Raw genomic sequence first — 18,806 nt, 5'->3', positions numbered from 1 at the left:
TGGTAGTAAAACTACTATTCTATTGACAACCTATACTGTTATCCGCACGCATACTACAGTAAGGTAACCACCGGCAAGTCCAATCCACAGGTAAGGGGAAACTACTCACTGTGAACCTGCTACCCTATGACTCTTCATCCCCAAGCCTTACTCTGCAGTTGAGCTTACTACATACAATATAAAGGACCTGGATGACAAGGGAGCAAAACATAGGGTACTCTCACTCTCTCTACTGCTTCTCACTCCCCGAGTCTTTGCGTTAGACGTGCTTAGTTAGTTTCACCACCATCATCGACATACTTACCTTAGACAACGCGAACCATTCGTACTCCCAGTGCAGAGCAGTTGAAATTAAAGGGGGTTTCTCTTCCTCACGGACAATCTATGAGTATATTGGGAGTACTAGTATGATTAGTTTACCTGACGGAACACGATATCACCTATTTCGCATTTGAGTTATACATATTTGAAGTTATTCATAGAGGAACTACGATTTATCGTCTTCGTGACAGGGGTGAAGATACTTTTTGGAAATCACTGTGCATATATTTGTAGATATTAATTATAAATAATATATAACAACTTGAAGAAAGCATCGTCGTTCTGGATACGCTGATAAGGTAAGAATCTGGTCATTTACTAATATATATATATATATATTGTTTTATTGCATATTTTGAACTATGATTTGATAAGGATCTTTTAATGGCTTACGTAATTTGCAAGGATTATTTCTTTTAAAACGTTTTTGATCTACATATTGATATTCAACCTCAAAGGATTCCTTCCAGGAAATCCAGAAGATCTAATGGTATACCATATTAATAAATGCTTTTATTAATATGTATTATATTATATGATTATTTTTCAAATTAAAAGCACAGCTCTATACTCTTGGTTGACTATATACAATGGAGGTATTTCCACATTTTGATTATAAATTTATTATATTATAAGATTAATCTCCTATGACAAAAAGCAAAGAGTCGAATATAATGTGTACTTCTTTCATGTTTGAAGTGGACTAAGGTGTAGATTCTAGGTCAAACCCATCTCATTCATTTCTTTTCCATCAATGTGCTCATGCAATATTGGAGATGCCCCATATTCCTCCTTCGTCTCTTCCTATCCTTGCAAAAGAGTGCGTCTACCCATTCTGCTTTTTGAGCGCAAGGAATTTATTTCCACACAATGAACTTATTATATTAGAGGAAAAATAATTATACATGATCCTTATTTTATTTTATATGTACTTATATTCATAAATTTCTTATCAAAAACCCTGAACTGTTCGCTTCTTTTGTGATTTTGTACTCAAGTCCAAGGACTTTGTTCGCTAAATACCTACAGATAGGAATGTACATAGGGTGGTTCCTCATTACCCGGGATATATCGGAGTCTCCTTTGTAAATAGTTGAGTACTTTTGTTTATATTTTAAGAAGAAATAATCCGTTTTAAGGTGTTTTACTCAAAAATATTAGCTATATGGCAAAACAATGACCATGTGATCAATATTTGTACAAAGTAGCTGGTCGTAGCGACACTTTTGCCCGCTAGAAGGGCTTAATATTATACCATAACTAGTGTTCTGTCGGTCCATATTTAGGACTGCAGTTCTGTCCAGTTCATTCCTCCATATCAGTCCTAAAACTACGCAGGCCCAAATACCCAAATACCACCATAGCTAATGATACTAGAGAGCTGAAATTGATGGAACTGTGGCTTCCTATCTCGTCGGGTCTGAACCCATTGGACTACTATCTATGAGCGTCTTCGATAGAACTATTTATAAGCATCCACAAAACACTGTTAGCTCCTATGGGTCTTCTATTCTTGAGACAGAGGCCAATACGAGCAAGGTGATACCATCAGGGCCTGTACCAGGTTCAACACCAGTTTGGAGGCTGTGGTTGAAGATGGAGGTATCTGGTTGTAGTGATTGACTTCATTCTGGAAATCTTAGGGAAATCTCCGAATATACCTAAAGAAATTAAACTTATATTATCAGATAATAAAATGCCGGATTTCCCGGGAATTTTGTAAAAACTACGAGGAAATCCGGGATCCTGAGATGTAAAGACTAGTACATAATACACCTTATTTATATTTTATGCACTGCTGTGATGAGTGATGTAAATCCGGTGATATTTTTATCTGCCCCGTTTTTTTGGAATTGGTAACCTGAAGAATGTGTTTTCCTTTCCTTGGGAGTTGTCATTTTCATTTAATTCCTGAGTAGTGAAATTCCTTCCCTAAATAGATTCAATGATATTCAAAACCTGATTGAACATTCGTATGTGCTCATAAAAGACGGATCCTAACCCCGAAGAATGGTTACGGAGTTATAATTGTAAGTCCTTGTTGTACTCAGAGTAGTATTGGAGATCGACTTCGGAGTAATTCAAGCAAATGTCCTTGTTTATATCATTTTTTCCTTCCTCCCTTGTCACAACTGATTGTAGCTGATCAAATGAAACGTCATGACTATTATTCTTTCTCTCCTCCAAAACATTCTTCTAATTGTCAGGGTCATGTTTTTTAACATACCCATTCTACAATGGATTTTCATCACTTGCCGTCACCATTCATATTCATAATTTACAACTCTTTTATTATAAGAGGGAAAATAATATCCTTATGGGTTAAACCCCATAAATAAGTAAATTACCATCGATTAATTATACTACCTATGTATATAAATATTATAAACAAGGATTTCAAGGTCTTTTTGGATAAATATCTGGATTTTGTGAGGGAATAATTATTCAAATTATCTATTCAATAATGTTAACTCTATTAACGAGGTCTGATAAAAAAATCAACTGTTGTTTTTTTCATTTGGAATTCAATTATCATTCGATTCTCAAATTAATTTTTCTATTATGTTGGTACACATGTCCACCCACAATGTTTGCATTCACAGTTAGTTTTTGACAGATACAAAAGTTATAACGTTTTAAAAAAAATCTTTTTAAAAGATTCTTCATTTTTCAAATTTTAGTATTTTGTAAAAAAATAACTACTTTATTTTAGTAAACAATCTTTTAATAGTTTAAAAATAATTTTTCTCTAAATATTGATTTTTCACACATTTTTTACAATAGTAGAAAATTGTGGAGGGTACCAAAAAACATCTAACTTTTTTATCTGTCAAAAACAAACTAACAAATCAAAAAGGCTGATATTTTCAACATCCATGGTGAACAGTTTTACCAAAATATCAAAAAAATAAAATTGGGGATCGAATGATAATCTTATTCGAAATGAGAATACAACGGATTCTTTTGGATCAGAACAGTATTTAAAGGGTTTATGGGAATCGCTTAACTCCTAATGAATAGTGCAACTTTCAACGGAGGAACATTTCTGGAGCTCTCATCTCTCAATGTTTTTCGATAACAAGTACAAGATTGAGCCTTACAAAGGTCTAGTAGGATTTTAGAAAAGTTGACAAAATATTCGGAAAGGATAAAAAGACTTTCAAAGGGGTTCGTAGATATCTTCTACTCTTTTGAAAAGTCCCTTAGGTGGGAAATTCCAACCAAAGGTTATCTCAGGGATTTGAAGATCCGGACAAGTGAAGTCGATTATGCAGTAGAAACAGCAAATTCAGTTGAGCTGATAAATAAAATGGCCTTCGAAGAGTGCAAGTTAGCTTTTCGGAGTTATGTACTAGTTCCAAGATACGTCTTCGATTGTTTTTTTCTTAGTACGTCGGATCTTAGAAAATCTAGTCAAATTCCGATATGGAGCCTTTTCTTAAATACCTGGAGAAAAAGGTAATAGATTTCCCTGTGAAGAAAAGCATAAGCGTTATACAAAAATGACTTACTATCATCATCAGAAAAATGCAAGTAAGGAGCAAAGTTTTTTACGGTGATAAAATAATAAGTGGCTTTTGTCGGACCAAGGACGAGACGAACGATCATTTTCTATTTGAATGCGATACGATCCTTCCAATTTATTAGATTAAGAAGGGTGATTTTTTAGCCTTTTACTCCGGAAAAAAAAGAAAATATTATTAATGGAACTATTACAATGGCTCAGCATATCCTGTATACGAAACGTGCTTCCTCGCACTATGATACCTATCTCCGGTGAAACTTCACTTTTGAGTTTGTTTAAAAAAGGATAGTCCTTTTTTAAACAAACTCTACAGTTCAGTCTTTTCTTTCCAAGTTTTTGTCTTTATGTTTGTGGGATATGTTAATTTTTTATTATTCTATGTCTTTAATTAGATTTTGGTGACTTTTTTGTTTTACTAGACGTGTGTATATTTTTGTATTAATGATTTCAATAATTTTCGTTTTTTTATAGTCCTACTATTAAATTGAATTATAGATACACCTTGTTGGCTAAAAGAAAAAAAAAAGAATTTGAAATCGAATGATAATTTTATTAGAAATGAGAAAATAACGTTTTCTTTTGGATCATAACAGTATTTAAAGGGTTTATTTTAAGCATTGTTGATTGCAAAATGGAGTCCCTTAATGTAATTGTGACATCTCAACACAAAAGGAAGCAAGAATGAGTTTTGGTTATTGAGTATAAAATACATTTGTATTCTTCCACGACGAATTATCGTCAAATTCTATCAACAAGTTATTCTTATTAAACCTTTGGGAATGCCCCAAATTGCCCTTAACGTATCAAAATTCCATTATCACAATTAAAGTATTATAAATATATTTATTTGAGTCGAAAGGAGGGATATTTGGGGCAAATTAAGTTGTGTAAATCCCTTGTTCTAAACCAGGGATGTCCAATTGCAGCTTGCTTCATGTTTAATTACGACCCACTATTCATTTTCACTTCAAGTACTATTTTTGTAAGCAAAATTGTCTCAATATCATCAAAATGAGCATAATCCGTACAAACATTGAAAAAATATTTCCAAAATGAAGAAAAGTTTTTAAGGCTTTATTTTCTTAAAAAAAGGTCATTCTATCAAATTATGCAATAGAGCAAAAAATTTAATTATCAAAAAAATCAAGTAAAGGATTTTTATTTTATTAAGTGTAATAGATGAAGCATATATTTTGCAACAATATATATATATATATAATAGCAAGTGTCCAATATATCATTATTAAATATACTTTCCTTGTTCATTTATGGCAAATAAGACACCTTATTTTACCAATGTTTAATTTTGGACTATAAAAACTGTCTTATAAACTCTTAAAAATATGGCCTTATCTTTATTGTTCCTTAATTTCTGGTGTTTCTGGCCACAAGTTCCAATAGGGATGCTGGAAATTAAGGTTGCTTAAGACTATGGTTTTCAAAGTGGGGGCCGTGAGGGGAGACTAGGGGGACGTTGGAAGATGGAGAATTGAGGATTGCTTTCATTCTACATATACATAGTGCACATGTTTCGGATAAAGGGGGTCTCAGCTAAAAATATATTAGTGCCCTTGGCATAGTAAAGTTTGGGAAACGCTGGCTTAAGAAATATTATAGTTATCATATTATAGACCCCAACAAACTTAGTAACGTACCTGGATCAATAATCTACCCCACTTTTCCAGACCCATAAGAAGCCCTTTGCTATTTGGAACTCAGATACTACTGTTTGACCCTAGCACATTAAAAAAATATTGGGAAACTCCGTTATTGCACGCAAATAAACTCATAAAATTGAATTATGGATTAAAGCTAATATATTTTTATTAATATATATTGTATTTTTTATTTATTATATATAGGAACAAAAGTACAAGAACCGAGACCGATAAGCAATATTTTGCGGTCTCGGTTCGACTTTGTCAGTTCCGGGTGTTCAAGAACTGGAACCGTTAGACCGATAAGGGCACAATCTTGCATAAAGCCTATCATTGACCAAATATGTTTATTGGTATACATATATATCAAATATATTTGCTTGTTTTATTGTTCTATTGTAAGGTTGTTTTTGTGTTGACACAACAGGTTAGAGAGCCTCGTTATAAAATTCATTATATTATTCAAACGTTTCATGAAGGAAAACCAATTATTTTTATACATTCAATTTTATTACATGCATTTAGCAGTTTTAAGTAGATAGTAAACCTGTTTGTTTTTGTTTCAATGTCAACTAATCTTATATAATATGCAACCCAAATTGATGATTTGTTACAAAACTAGTTAATTTCGTCAGAGTTTTGTTCTAAATGTAGTTTATTCAAGTGTTGATATTCTATTGTTTAAAATTAGCAAATAAACTTTTTGAATGGCTGACCAAATTATTCATTTAAATATTATTTTTAAGAGTCAAGACTAGTTATTTTCTTTGAAATAAATGTTTATGATATAAAATATATTTTTAAGCTGCGGTTTTACAATAGTTAGCAAGCACTTTTTTGGGATTAAATCACGTATAGAATGTACATCAAAATGGTAAGGATTTAAAATCTGGAATAAGTTTAGACCAACCATATTTTGGCCACCTTGACATAAATGTCAAGGTGGCCAAAATAGCAAATCGACAGGGTGGGGCAACAAAACGTGGACTGTTAATTAATGTTTATTATCTTATAATTATGAAACAGTTGAGTGATTATTTTTTGATATTCTTTTTCCACCAGCCTTTTTACATACACAAACTATACTAATCATTTAGTCATTTCCTCATCATGAGCGGGCAACAAGCAAAAAGGCAGCGCATCTCAGATCTCCTAGATAATGAAGTTGATGTGGTGAAGATTACGGACATTTTTATATGTTCTAGTACCCTGGTTTGTAAGTTTGGACAATATGAAAAAAATGTGAAAGACCACTCCAGGATGTCAGCAAGTGAAGGGCATAATTGTAAGAGGGATTCGAAGTTCTTGTTAAGTTTGGAGAAGAGTACAAAAGAAAACCCCGCTAAGACGATGAATCACCTCACCAACAACTTCTTTGTGGCTCATAGGATCATCCGGAGGGCTATAAAGCACAAATCGAGGTTATTTTCTGTCCCAAGGACCCCACGGTACCTTCTGACAGAGGGCATGAAATCCAGGAGGCTCCAAATGTGCTATAAAGTCCTCTCGTGGGCCAAGGCAAATGGGTGAATTGTGAAAATTTATCAGACAAGAAGATTTTCATAGTTGATCAATTTCACAGTGGCCAGAACAACCACTGGCTTGCAGAAACATAAAAAGAGGTCAAATGGGATTACCACACCAATTATCCGACTCAAATAATGATCCTTGGCGTTGTGGTTTATGAAGGAAAGAAGATACCTCCGTTCGTTTTCTAAGTTGGACAGAAAATCGGCCAGGCCACCTTGTAACATGGCTTAATTTCTGGTCCAAAGAGATATGGACCCCTTCCTCACCTGATTTGAACCCACTGTACTTCTCTTTATGGGACACTCGGGAGAAGGAAACCATCAGGATGTCACAACCAAATATGGACTCACTAAAGTCCTCCGTAGTGGCTGCATGGGGCAACTTGTTAGATGAGTTTGTCATCAACTCCTGAAGGGTATTCAGAGGACGTGTAAAGGCTGTGATTGATAATGAAAATGGCTACATTGAATGAAAAAAGTTTTCTAAAAATCTTGTCTACATGTTTTGTTAACATTATTTTTTTTTCCTATTATTGAAAATATAAAATGATTGATGGATTTAATGTCCATCTCTCGAGTCTACGTTTTGCTACCCTACCCTGTATATTAGTAAAATACAAAATTCTTCAGATGCCCTCTGAATAAGTACGCCATGCAGCCATAATTGTGTGCCTCTCTGTGGAGCACGTGTTAAAAGGACCCAAATGACTGAGAGAAAAACTGAGATCAGTTTTGTATTCTACGCTCAAAAATAAATTCCCTTTTTGGCTTGAATTCATTTGTAAAAAAATGAGTCTTGTTATCCACTATTAGTGAATAACTCCATAGTTGGAAATTTTTGGTCTTTTTTAAATGAGAAGTTGCGTGATATAATCATGGTAACGAGGTGTGATTGTAAGAGAGAGGGGGATCCCTTTCATTCTGGAATAAAAAGGAGAAGAAGAAAGAGTTGTCAGATGTGAATACATCGAAGAAAAAATAGCTGAGGAATAATTCCACATTTGAATACAATCTCTTTCACATCATTAAATGATTCATCAAATATGTAAATAATAATATTACAACTAATGTAATGTATTCATAAATACACGCATCAAAGTATGTTCTGTATGAAGAACTTCTACTCCTATATAAAATACCGAAGTAGGTACTTTGGTCAATATTTCACATAGGAATTCATGTTCGAAGGTCCTTTTGTGGTTTTTGTAGGAAGGGAGCAGTGCACTTATGTATTCAGAGTGGATCATCCCTCATCTTTAAATAGATTGTAATCTACTTTTCTATTCATAGTACATACTATGTACATATCCAGGCATACTGCTTATTTATCTATTTAGAAGGACTTGATTTTGTAGTCACGAATGAAATTATTTCGTATTTGCATAAAATTGTTATTATACATTGTTTTAATGAAGGGAATATAGGCTAGTGTTGAGACGGGGCCCAAGACCAAATGATTTTTCGGTTCGGTCTTACGTTATTTTTTTCTAAAACGATTTGGACCGATAACTCAGACTGTAGACAGATATGTAATCGTTTTCAAACACTGGACGGATGATTTTCTTCTGTCTATATCAGTATATACAACGATTTTTTCCCCTACTCAATCTTAATTTTTTTGTGATTATATACATTTTTCATTAATTGTAATCAAGATAAATTAACAAGTAACTCCTTTTTCAAAAGCTGAAATGTTTAAATCCATTTGTTATATACTTTGATTTTCATCTATATAGATCTTTTATGACAAAATATGGCACACTCAGTTGTACTTATACTCTAAAGTCTTGATTTTTTGAAGGCTTTAAAGGACAAACCTGTAAAGGTTGAGAGTTTTAATGGTCATTTTGTGTTTTACGGCTTTAATAACAATAATAAATGTGGGTTTCAGCCTACACAAAAAATGTTGTTCCATGTTGTAATTAGAAAATAATTTATTCGTCTTAAAATGGCCAACACTAAAAAATAAATGATTGTGGATCTTTAGAGCTCAAATAGTTTTACGATGTAATAATATTTCATTACCAGAGCTGGGGGCAATTGAAGTAGATACAATCATAGGTACATACGTCTAATCATGAAAATGAAGAAAGAAAATCTTGAAGTATATATTTAATTAATTTTGTAATTGTAAGATTTTTTCTGAAATGAAAAAAAAGTGCATTTCGATTTATTTGGAATGTATGAAATTACCTTCAATATTAAAGCCCCCCCGTCTAAATCTATGGCATCCTTGATTAGTAAGTATATCATTTTAAAATATTAAAGTATAAATACTTGTGGAAAAATATAATCCTGTGAACACCCCTGATAGCAAAATGGTATTTTGAAACTATTATTTAAAATATTATAGAATCGGCATTGCCTTTTTTTTTTTTTTTTTTTTTTTTTTTTTAATCGTCCCAATATTTATGTTTACACTTCAAGAAATGCTCACAGCTCAGGTTTTGATAGGAATTCTTTCAAAAGTGAGGTTACGTTATATTTTCAATAATCATTTGCAATTGTTTTTACTTCACAAAATTGGCTGTATCTTCAAAGACTGTCGACGAAATAGAAGTTTAAAAAAATCTTGCACTAGCAATGCTCGAACGTTAGAATAACCCAACCGAGGATCAGGCGGACGGCAGTGTATGGCATTAAAAGCCTTTTTCAAAACCAAGGAACAGTCGTCAGAAAGTCTGGACAAAGTCGGAAACGAACATTAAGAACAAACGTCATAATTATGGCCTACAAAACTACCTTGCTAGAAATCCAGTGAGGACAATTCGCGTTTTGGCTAAGCAGTTGAATCTCAGGATCAGCTGGATGGACGTGTATAGCATTAAAAAGTATTCTGAAACCCGAGGAACAGTTGCCAAAAAGTATGGTCAAGGTCATAAACGAACAGTAAGAACAAAGGCCATGATTATGACTGTTGAAACCGCCTTTACTCATCCTGTGATGATGATTTGTGGTATGTCCAAGAAGATAAATGTGAGTGAAGTTACGCTCCGACGGATCATTAAAGATGAATTGTGAGCCAAATCAAGAGCCAAGAGGAAGAAACATCTGTTTACAAGCCACAAAAGTGAAGAGATTATCTAGAGTGAAGATTCTTTTCAATGTTGTCATGAACAAGTGGCCTCTCAGCTTCTCTGATCTGAATCCTTTTGGATTATTCCATCTAGGTACAGGTCGAAAGAGCTGCCTGCAACAAGCCTTCATGACTTGAATTTGGTGTAATTTGCAATGTTAATAAAAAAACTGAAACATTAAACACGTAGCTCAATGCACAACACGCTCCGGGGAAACTTTCGTCTTGAGCTCAATGTGCATAGGTTCGCGTCTTGGTTGTTCCTAGGGAAAGAAATATGCTTTCTCTATATGGTGTTCAATGGCATTTTACTATATCAGATGGAGTCAATGCAATTACCTATACTTCTTCAAGGTTAATAAAATACACATTTTATATTTGATTTTTTTTTTTTTCTAAAAATTTTATATTTAAAATTTAATTTCTGAATTTGTTTACAAAAATTATATTTTTTAAATTATAACTATTCAGATTTGATAATATTTCGAAAAAATTAAACATTTCAGATTTTTTTTCAAAAAATTTATTTTTTTGTGAACAGCAGTGGATTTTTGATTTTGAAAAAGTTTTAAATTTAATTTATGAACTTTTTTTCAAAAAGTTTAATTTTTTTACAATGACTATGGATTTTTGATTTATTTTTCCAAAAAAAATAATGTTTTAAATTTTTTTTTCAAAAATGTATTCTTTTGTTAACAGCAGTGGATTTTGAAATATTTTTTTCAAAAAAAATTTATTTATTAAATTCAATTTCTGAATTTTCATTATAAAAAAAATAACTTTGTTGAGAATAGTTGTGAATTTTTTTTTTTTTCTACAAAATTCCAAAAAACCTATCCCCCTCCAAAATATCAACATGCAGACGCCTTAGGAATCATATTTGTTTACACATTTTATTTGATGAAAAATGTTTACCTTGTATAGCTTCAAATTGTATAACCATTCTATCACGTGTTTTTTCTTTTACACCCGAAAACTCGCGATGTTAATGACATTTTAATCGTTAAATCCACATCCTCTCCTAATTGATGTATGTTAATGTACCTATGAAGGTAGGTGGCTAGCTATTAGCTAGAACGGTTAGTTATGGAAGTTTGTTATTGTTTTCTTTTATAAACATATTTTCCCCTCCGTGATTGTTGAGAAAAGTGGTTTTTTCTCTGTTTCATGAAGATTGTAGACTCTTCCTTGCATGAATGGTTGCTATTCATAGCCATTAGGGTTATTTCATACTTTTCATCAATAAAATAAAAAAAGTTGTTATGTTCTTATCATCATGGAGCTTATTCTACAATCTGTGTAGGTATAACCATACTATGTAAAATAGGTCGGTTTGTATTTCAACTTTTTTCGAAGTGTGGAAAAGTATTAATTTACTAGGAAAATAAGCTCTTTAAAATTTGATTCTTCTACAGAGATGTCATCTATCTGTCGCACATCTCGTTCAAAGTTTGAAAGTAGGCAATTATTTGTTCATTTAGACAATAAAGGTTAAAATAAAGCATTTTTCGTTATTCCCCATAACATTAATTTCATAACATTTTTCTAACCTATAAAAAATAATCATTAATAATTTTTCTAAAGTCGATGGAGAAAAAAGCTAGAATAACGTAAGGAAATTTTGATGAATCGCCTAGAGAACGTTTTCACTAACGTCATAAATTGCATAAAGCTTTGGGGACTCAAAGTTAATGATTTTAATGAATAAAATGAACATTTCTTGGTTTGAGCTGGAAGATTAGTATAGAGCGTTTTAACTTAGATCATAAATTGCATCGTAATTAAAGGAGACGCCATTGGCATTTTGAGGCATTAATGTTGATATTTCTACTATATAAAATAAACCAATTCCCAATAACACATTAAATGGCTCCAAGAGTACAAAAAAACTTCAGACTTGCATTGAATATTGCTTGATGTCATTGATAAATAGTGCTGTTTGAATTAATCCACTAATATGTACTAAAAATCCGTATGGAATGTTAAATTTGTACAATTTTCGATCGATTATTAGGGATGATAAAAGTAAAATAATTAGAGGAAAATACAGGGATGTCCGCGGGGGAGGGCTTGATTTTTGGAATTTTTCTGAAAAAAAATCAAAATTGCAGAAATTAAATTTTTCTGAAAAAAAAAATTGAAAAATTAAATTTTTCGGAGATCCAGAGCTATTTACAAAACATTTCAAAAATCCAGAGTTGTTAAAAAAGAAAAAAAATTATAAAATTAAATTTCAAATATAAACTTTTTTTGGGAGAAAAATTTCACAAATCCATAGCTATTAACAAACAATTAAATTTTTTTTTTTAAATGAAAAATTTAATCAAATGGCAAAGGTTTAAGTCTTTTTATTTGTTGGTTCCATTTTGAGATCCAATAGTTGACTATTTTCTTTAATATGAATGAGAAAGGTTTACTTTATTCTTATAAAACATTGTACCTCTCCCAAAATGGGCTACATCAACAATGTTGACGCTTTATGGCGCCAATCTTTCTTTTTTTTAACCTTTTATATCAACATAGACAATATTAAAAGATATGGTTTTATGCAGCAAAACGAATAATGTTTTTTTTATCATCTTAATATACCAAATAAATTTTTTGTATTTGTTCAATCTTTGACCGCGAAATGTGCAACCTATTAAAAATGACATTGTAGAACAAGGGAATTTTAAATGGGTACTTTCTTACCGCATGGCAACGTCTCCGCATTAGTCGTAATCGAAATTCGAAAATTATTAAAAAATAAACCACCCTAACTAATGTACCCAAATAAGAAGGGAGGTAAAAAGCATAGGCTCCCTCTTCGACGAGTATGGATAATAATTATCCATTTTTGTGATTGTATTCTCCGCTCAAAGGTCATTGAATCCCTTTGCTAGGGGTCGCTACATATAATGTACCTTATAATATTGGGGAAAATGATACTCATAATTAACCATTAATGCTCCTAAATAATATTATGATATCAGCTTGTATGTACATACTCATCTCTAAAGGAAATACACATTAGGGTGAGTTGTTTTTAGGGGGGTGATCAAATTATTCCAATTTTTAAAACGGAGTAAAGGAAAGAGTTGTGTAGTAAACAGACATCCATCATTTTTCCAATTACGAGAAACTACACCAAATAGATAATCATTCCATGAAAGCAGATCTGATTATCTATGGAGTTATTTGCGTTTAGAGTAATGTTCAAATGTCAAATTATGAAAATGAATTGAAAAAATAGTTTTTTGTTTATTAAAAATTAAAGCCAATAACTGATTTTCATAAATTGCACCAATTAAAACTACTCAAGAACTTCATTGCAATTAGTTTTGTTTAATAAAATATTCTGTCAAACTATTTTTTGGCAATATTTATTTACAACGATAAAACGCACGTTCCTCACTTCTCCTAAACACATGATATATACCTTTAAGAAAACTATATGATCTCGCCTCTAGAATGAAGCTAACCTCCGCCTTTCTTCTACTTCTACAGCCTAATTGACACGTAATTCAAAAAAGGAAGTTATGTTGTCGTATCAAGTAGTATTAAATGGATGCTCTTTTAATTATAAAAAGCCTACAAAAATAATTTTAAACTTAAAAAGTTCATTCGGTCAAATTGAGCCTTTTTCAAAAAAATTTAACTGCAATTTTTTTTTCTAACAACATTATGCCTCTCCTTAAAAAGAGCCCAGCCCAAAATAAAACCCTGCGGAGACCCCTTTATTCAAAATTTACCAATACTCCTTTCATCATCGGTTGATTTCTAAAAGTATGATATTCGACTCACTCTAATTAATTACACATTTCAAAACAGTGAGCCTACCTTATTACGTAATATACGGAAATTAAGGGATTCAAAGATTGATGGATTCCATTTGAAATCCCCTTTTTTTTCTTATTCTTCTCTGAGAGCTCCAATTAAATTTGCGTAACCTTCTCATGAACTCATTTATAGGAAATGTCTATTGAGAGATGAGCATTAGTTATTATTATTCTACATTACGAAAGGTTTCTTAACTATTTAAATTAGTTTATTTACTCAATAATATAAAATATTCAAAGCAGATCCCTTCTGGCAGTTTATATATATACATATATTCTATCTATCAATGAGAGTAAAATCCTTATCTTAATAATTAATATATGCATGAATGTTCTTCTAAAGTGCACTTCACTTGGTTCAAGGAATTTCATCATAAATTAGAGATTACATCTATAATAATTGCTTGTAATTTATATTGGCTCTTCCTATACCTATTGGCTATTATTCACCATAATTATACAGATATCTAATTAATGAGGATTTAATTTTGATTACGTTATATCAGCTCCATGAATGCAAAAAGAGTCTTTATATATTTATGAGAGTAATTAAAGTATTAGAGACCATTTTCACTGGTTCTATGTAATTTTATCACGCACATTTTCCCCTTTTGGAGATTTTACCGTATGATGCAGGCGCTTTCATATTTATGTTGTTGTATCATATAGGCTCAAACTTTGCCTTTAGTTTTCACATTCCTTTTGTTCTATCGACGGAGTTCATTACATTTCTTCAATCATCAATTAATCATAAGCCTCAAAATGATCCGGTTGTGAAAAATGCGGGAAAGGATTTGGTCTCATGGAAAAACTCATGCCTAACTATTGGGGCTAAATATACCTAGTAGTCCATTAAAATCTGAATCCTTTGAAACTTCAGTAAGATATAATTTATTAATCAACAATGGAATGTAGTCCTCTATCATGGCGTCTCAATGCTGGCTGACAGTGGCTTTGAGGGCTTCGATGTTTGGATGAAGGACACTGCAGGCCTTCTTCTGGTAGTAAGCGAGTTGGCATCAGGGCTGGGGGGGGTGGATAAAAGTGTCAAGAAAGAGTTCAAAAGAATCTTGTAACATAGGAGATGGGTTTTTATAATTGCTGGTGTCAAAAGTGGCCTCTCCATCATCACAAGGCTTTTTCGAACCACTGTTAGCTCAATAGCTCTGTTGTGAAACCTCAAGATCTCTTGTATGTGCTCTCATGTACTTGAATTGATCGGCCTGGCTATTTTCTGTAACTCCTCCAGGATCCAGTTTGCCCTTTTTCACAGAGCCCTTCTTCCTTGGCAACGTTTCAGACGTTGATGGTGGTTCTAAAGACGTCCAACTAATTGATGTGCAGGGAAGGGAAATTCGTTGATCACGTTCAAGTGTTCTTTTTTCGACTCGTACCTAGGCTTGAGAGTTCATATTTGTTTTGTTTTTCTTACCAATTACTTATACTTTAATATATCGAAAAATGAATTAATTTCAATTACTCAACCTTCATAAATTATTGAATTAGTAAGTATTTGTTTTTCAATGGACCCGGTGATCTCAAAAGGAGTCGAAAATTATTTAAATTCTAGATCTTTCATTATCAGACGTTTGAAAGATATATTATCTCACAAAGAGCTCTATATGGTAGTCGAGGCTTTATTTAAATATAAGATAACATATGGACTGGCCCCCTAGGTGTATACAAGAATCAGCTCTCAAGATCCAACAAACACATAACTGGTAAGAATGTAAGCCAAACAGATCAACTTGATGGGAATTATTTCTGGATCAAATCAAAATTAATGAACTCATAGAACAAACAACATTATCCATTGTGAATCGACTGTCTACTCAACATACGCTTGAAGTATCCCACAAAGTTTTCAATTTTAATATCAATGAAGATCCCAAAAATCAAATGGGGTATGAAAGATCCGATAGTTTTGCTCTGACAAGATCCGATTAAAAGGGAGCGTAAAAGCTCCAAAAGCTAAGGTAAAGAAATATAAAGGCTTCTCATAAAATGCGGGGAAGTTATGGAATGTGTTACCTTTGAACATTAAAAAAAAAAAAAAAAAAACATAAGTCAAGACAAGTAGTAAATTGCTTCTAATATGAGCTTCTTTTTTGAACCGGTCGTGTTTTCATTTTACATATTGGTCTTTTTATTTAACGAATGTTTTTACATAAATGTTTTATTGCTAATAATATAATATCCTTATCAATAATATAGCAAAGGATAAAAATGTACTATAATAAATTAAGAATTTAATAGAAGTATTTAATAAAGAGTTATTTACCAATTGACATCTTCATTTTTAATAAATTAATCATTATCAAGTTGGATATGCTTAAATGCGTGTAATATCCAGAAACTTGTAAATTGCATTTTTTTTCTCTTCTTTTTATGAATTACATTTACCCTAACAGGTTTCCCAATAACGTCACTTGTAATATAAAGAGAGGTAGAGAGTTACTTAATAAATCAGCTGTGTTTGTCATGCAAATTTTCTTGCTGCTTAACTTCGTAATACCAAACCAGTGCTGTGAATAGATACTCTGAACAAATAATCTTCTTTTCCTTAGCTGTTGTCATTATTATTCAACTCCTGAGTAGTGAGTATCCGAGTCCAAACCTACAGTAAACATGTGATGATGTGCTCACACAATAAATCCCAAACCCCTTATTGCCTCTATAACATAAAATATACCTAACGAACCAAAATCTTTGTCTTCACAGGTCTCCTTTGTAATAACTTAATAAATTAGCCCAAATCCTGGAAGAATCAAAATATACATTTCCGAGTGGCCTCAAAATCAAACCAAGTGGTGCTATAAAATTGGACCCCTCCATATTTTAGGGTTAAAGAAAGTTGTATTCAAATTTTGGTCAGTCAGGAGCCTTTCAATAGCTCCAGGAAGCACAGCCAATGATAAGAATAATAAAATGACTGTAATTAATAGAGATTAGGGAAATTTAGGCATTTGCTCTACTAGGATCTCTAAACAACGAAAATTAGAAATAGTTCTAAAATAAATTACTGCCCTCAATAAATAGGAAATTTCCCCTTTCTGAAGTGACCCTTTCTGGTACTACATTCAATCATGTTCAAACCTTGATAGAACATTCGTGCATGCTCATAATCGACGGAGAGTCCCTCCGAGGATTTGTTGTAGAGCTATAGTTGTAAGTCCTAGTTGGACTCAAAGTAAGATTGGGAACCCACATCGGAGTAATTCTTGTCAATTTCCTTGTCACAGCTGATTGTTGCTGATCTAATTAAACGTCATGGCAGCTAAACTGCTGTCCTCCAAAACATTCTTTAAATTGTCAGGATTACCATTATTAATTTCGCTTTCTTTTTTTTTAACATGCCAAAGTGCACACGATTTTCATCACTAATAATAATATATCTCTCTACCAGCGTCTTTCTTGATAAAAATTCGTATTTTGTGGCACTCGCATCTCAAGATATTAATGTATCTTTATTTCTACTCTTTATCATAGCAGACGTTCGTTGTTGCAGACAAAGATTTTAATCTAAAGCAGCATTGCTATGCCGGACTGCTAATCAAATACCTTTTTTTTTTGTCTTTTTATATTTCTTTTTCAATTAGTTAGACGTTAGATAGGTAGATTTTTGATAGACAGTAAAGGTTTAATCCCCTTTTATTTGCCTGTCAAATACGACAGTAGTTCACCATTTTCTCTTAATGTAAAAAAGATTATATTCTAAGAAAACTTGTCGGTTGAGACTCCCAAAATAGCCGACATCAACAATTCTGATGTTACATGAAAAAGTTTTAAACTGAAATGTATAGGATTTGTTGAATTTACGGATTTTATAATACTTAAGCCGATCCTTGGATTATATTTTCTTCTTATTCAAGATGAAACAAAATCATAATTCCACTTTAAATTTGTAAAAAAGAACAAAATACAAAAAAAAAACACATTATACCTATGAATGACGAAAAAACTCTTCTTATCTCAACAAGGATTATAATTGAGGCTTGTATGTCAAAAGCTTAGTCATTCAGGCCACTTGTAGATAATATCTACTTTTTAATATTTTTAATCCTCGAATATAACATATTATGATTGTAACTCATACAATACGGTTCATAAACATCCTTTGCAGGTTAGCTGGTGGTGCATCGACATTAGAACCCCTATGAATTCAATAATTAATTAAGGTTGAGTTATTGAAATTAATTCATATTTCGATATATTAAAGCATTAACAATTAGATACAAAACAAATCTGAGCTCTTTAGCATACGTTCAAGCCAAGAAAATTACACTTGAACGTGATCGATGAATTTCATTTGCACACTCCAAGCAGGTGACCATCTCCAAGACCACCGTCTACGTGGTCAGCAAGTCTGAAACCTTAAAAATGGACTCTTTCAACAAGGCAAACTGGACCCGGATGAGTTAAAAAACAGGTCATGCCAATCCACTCAAGTCCATGAGGGCCTGTGCAGGAGATCTCGGCGTTTCACGCCAGACTGTCCAGAGAGCTATCAAAAAAGTGGGTAGAATGACCCTTCTGAGGGTGAAGAGGCCACTTTTGATACCAGTAATTTAAGAAATCCGTCTTCTCCGTTGCAAAACTCTTTTGAGTTCTTTATACACACCTGATGCCAACCCCTTGACTACACTTGTTTGGTGCATGCGTAGGGAAGGCCTGCAGTGTTTGTTATACAAACACCTAGTCCCTAAAAGCCAGTGTCAGCCAGCACTAGGACGGCATGACAAAGGACTACATCTGCCTCCACCTGGAAGCCATCATTAAGAAAGCTCAGACACACATTCATTTATAGTATTCATTGTGTTGAAATTCTACTCTTAATTACTTTTGTTGAAGTTTAAAATTCTGAGCCCTCATATTTTT

The 18,806-nt window shown here is 32.5% G+C and overlaps 1 protein-coding gene across 1 annotated transcript in view; it reads left to right on the top strand.

Annotated features, from left to right (window-relative positions):
• Positions 1-21: 21 nt before the first annotated feature.
• LOC121114243 (ATP-binding cassette sub-family G member 8) overlaps positions 22-18,806 on the top strand; it is a 51,156-nt gene continuing 32,371 nt past the window's right edge. Inside the window, exon 1 of the mRNA XM_040708151.2 lies at positions 22-620. The gene's annotated coding sequence lies outside the window, so the exon portion shown is untranslated. The remainder of the gene's footprint in view (positions 621-18,806) is intronic.

This window comes from Lepeophtheirus salmonis, chromosome 3 (assembly GCF_016086655.4).
Source record: "Lepeophtheirus salmonis chromosome 3, UVic_Lsal_1.4, whole genome shotgun sequence".
In the NCBI taxonomy this organism is placed as follows: domain Eukaryota; kingdom Metazoa; phylum Arthropoda; class Copepoda; order Siphonostomatoida; family Caligidae; genus Lepeophtheirus; species Lepeophtheirus salmonis.
This window is presented reverse-complemented; position numbering and strand designations above follow the sequence as displayed.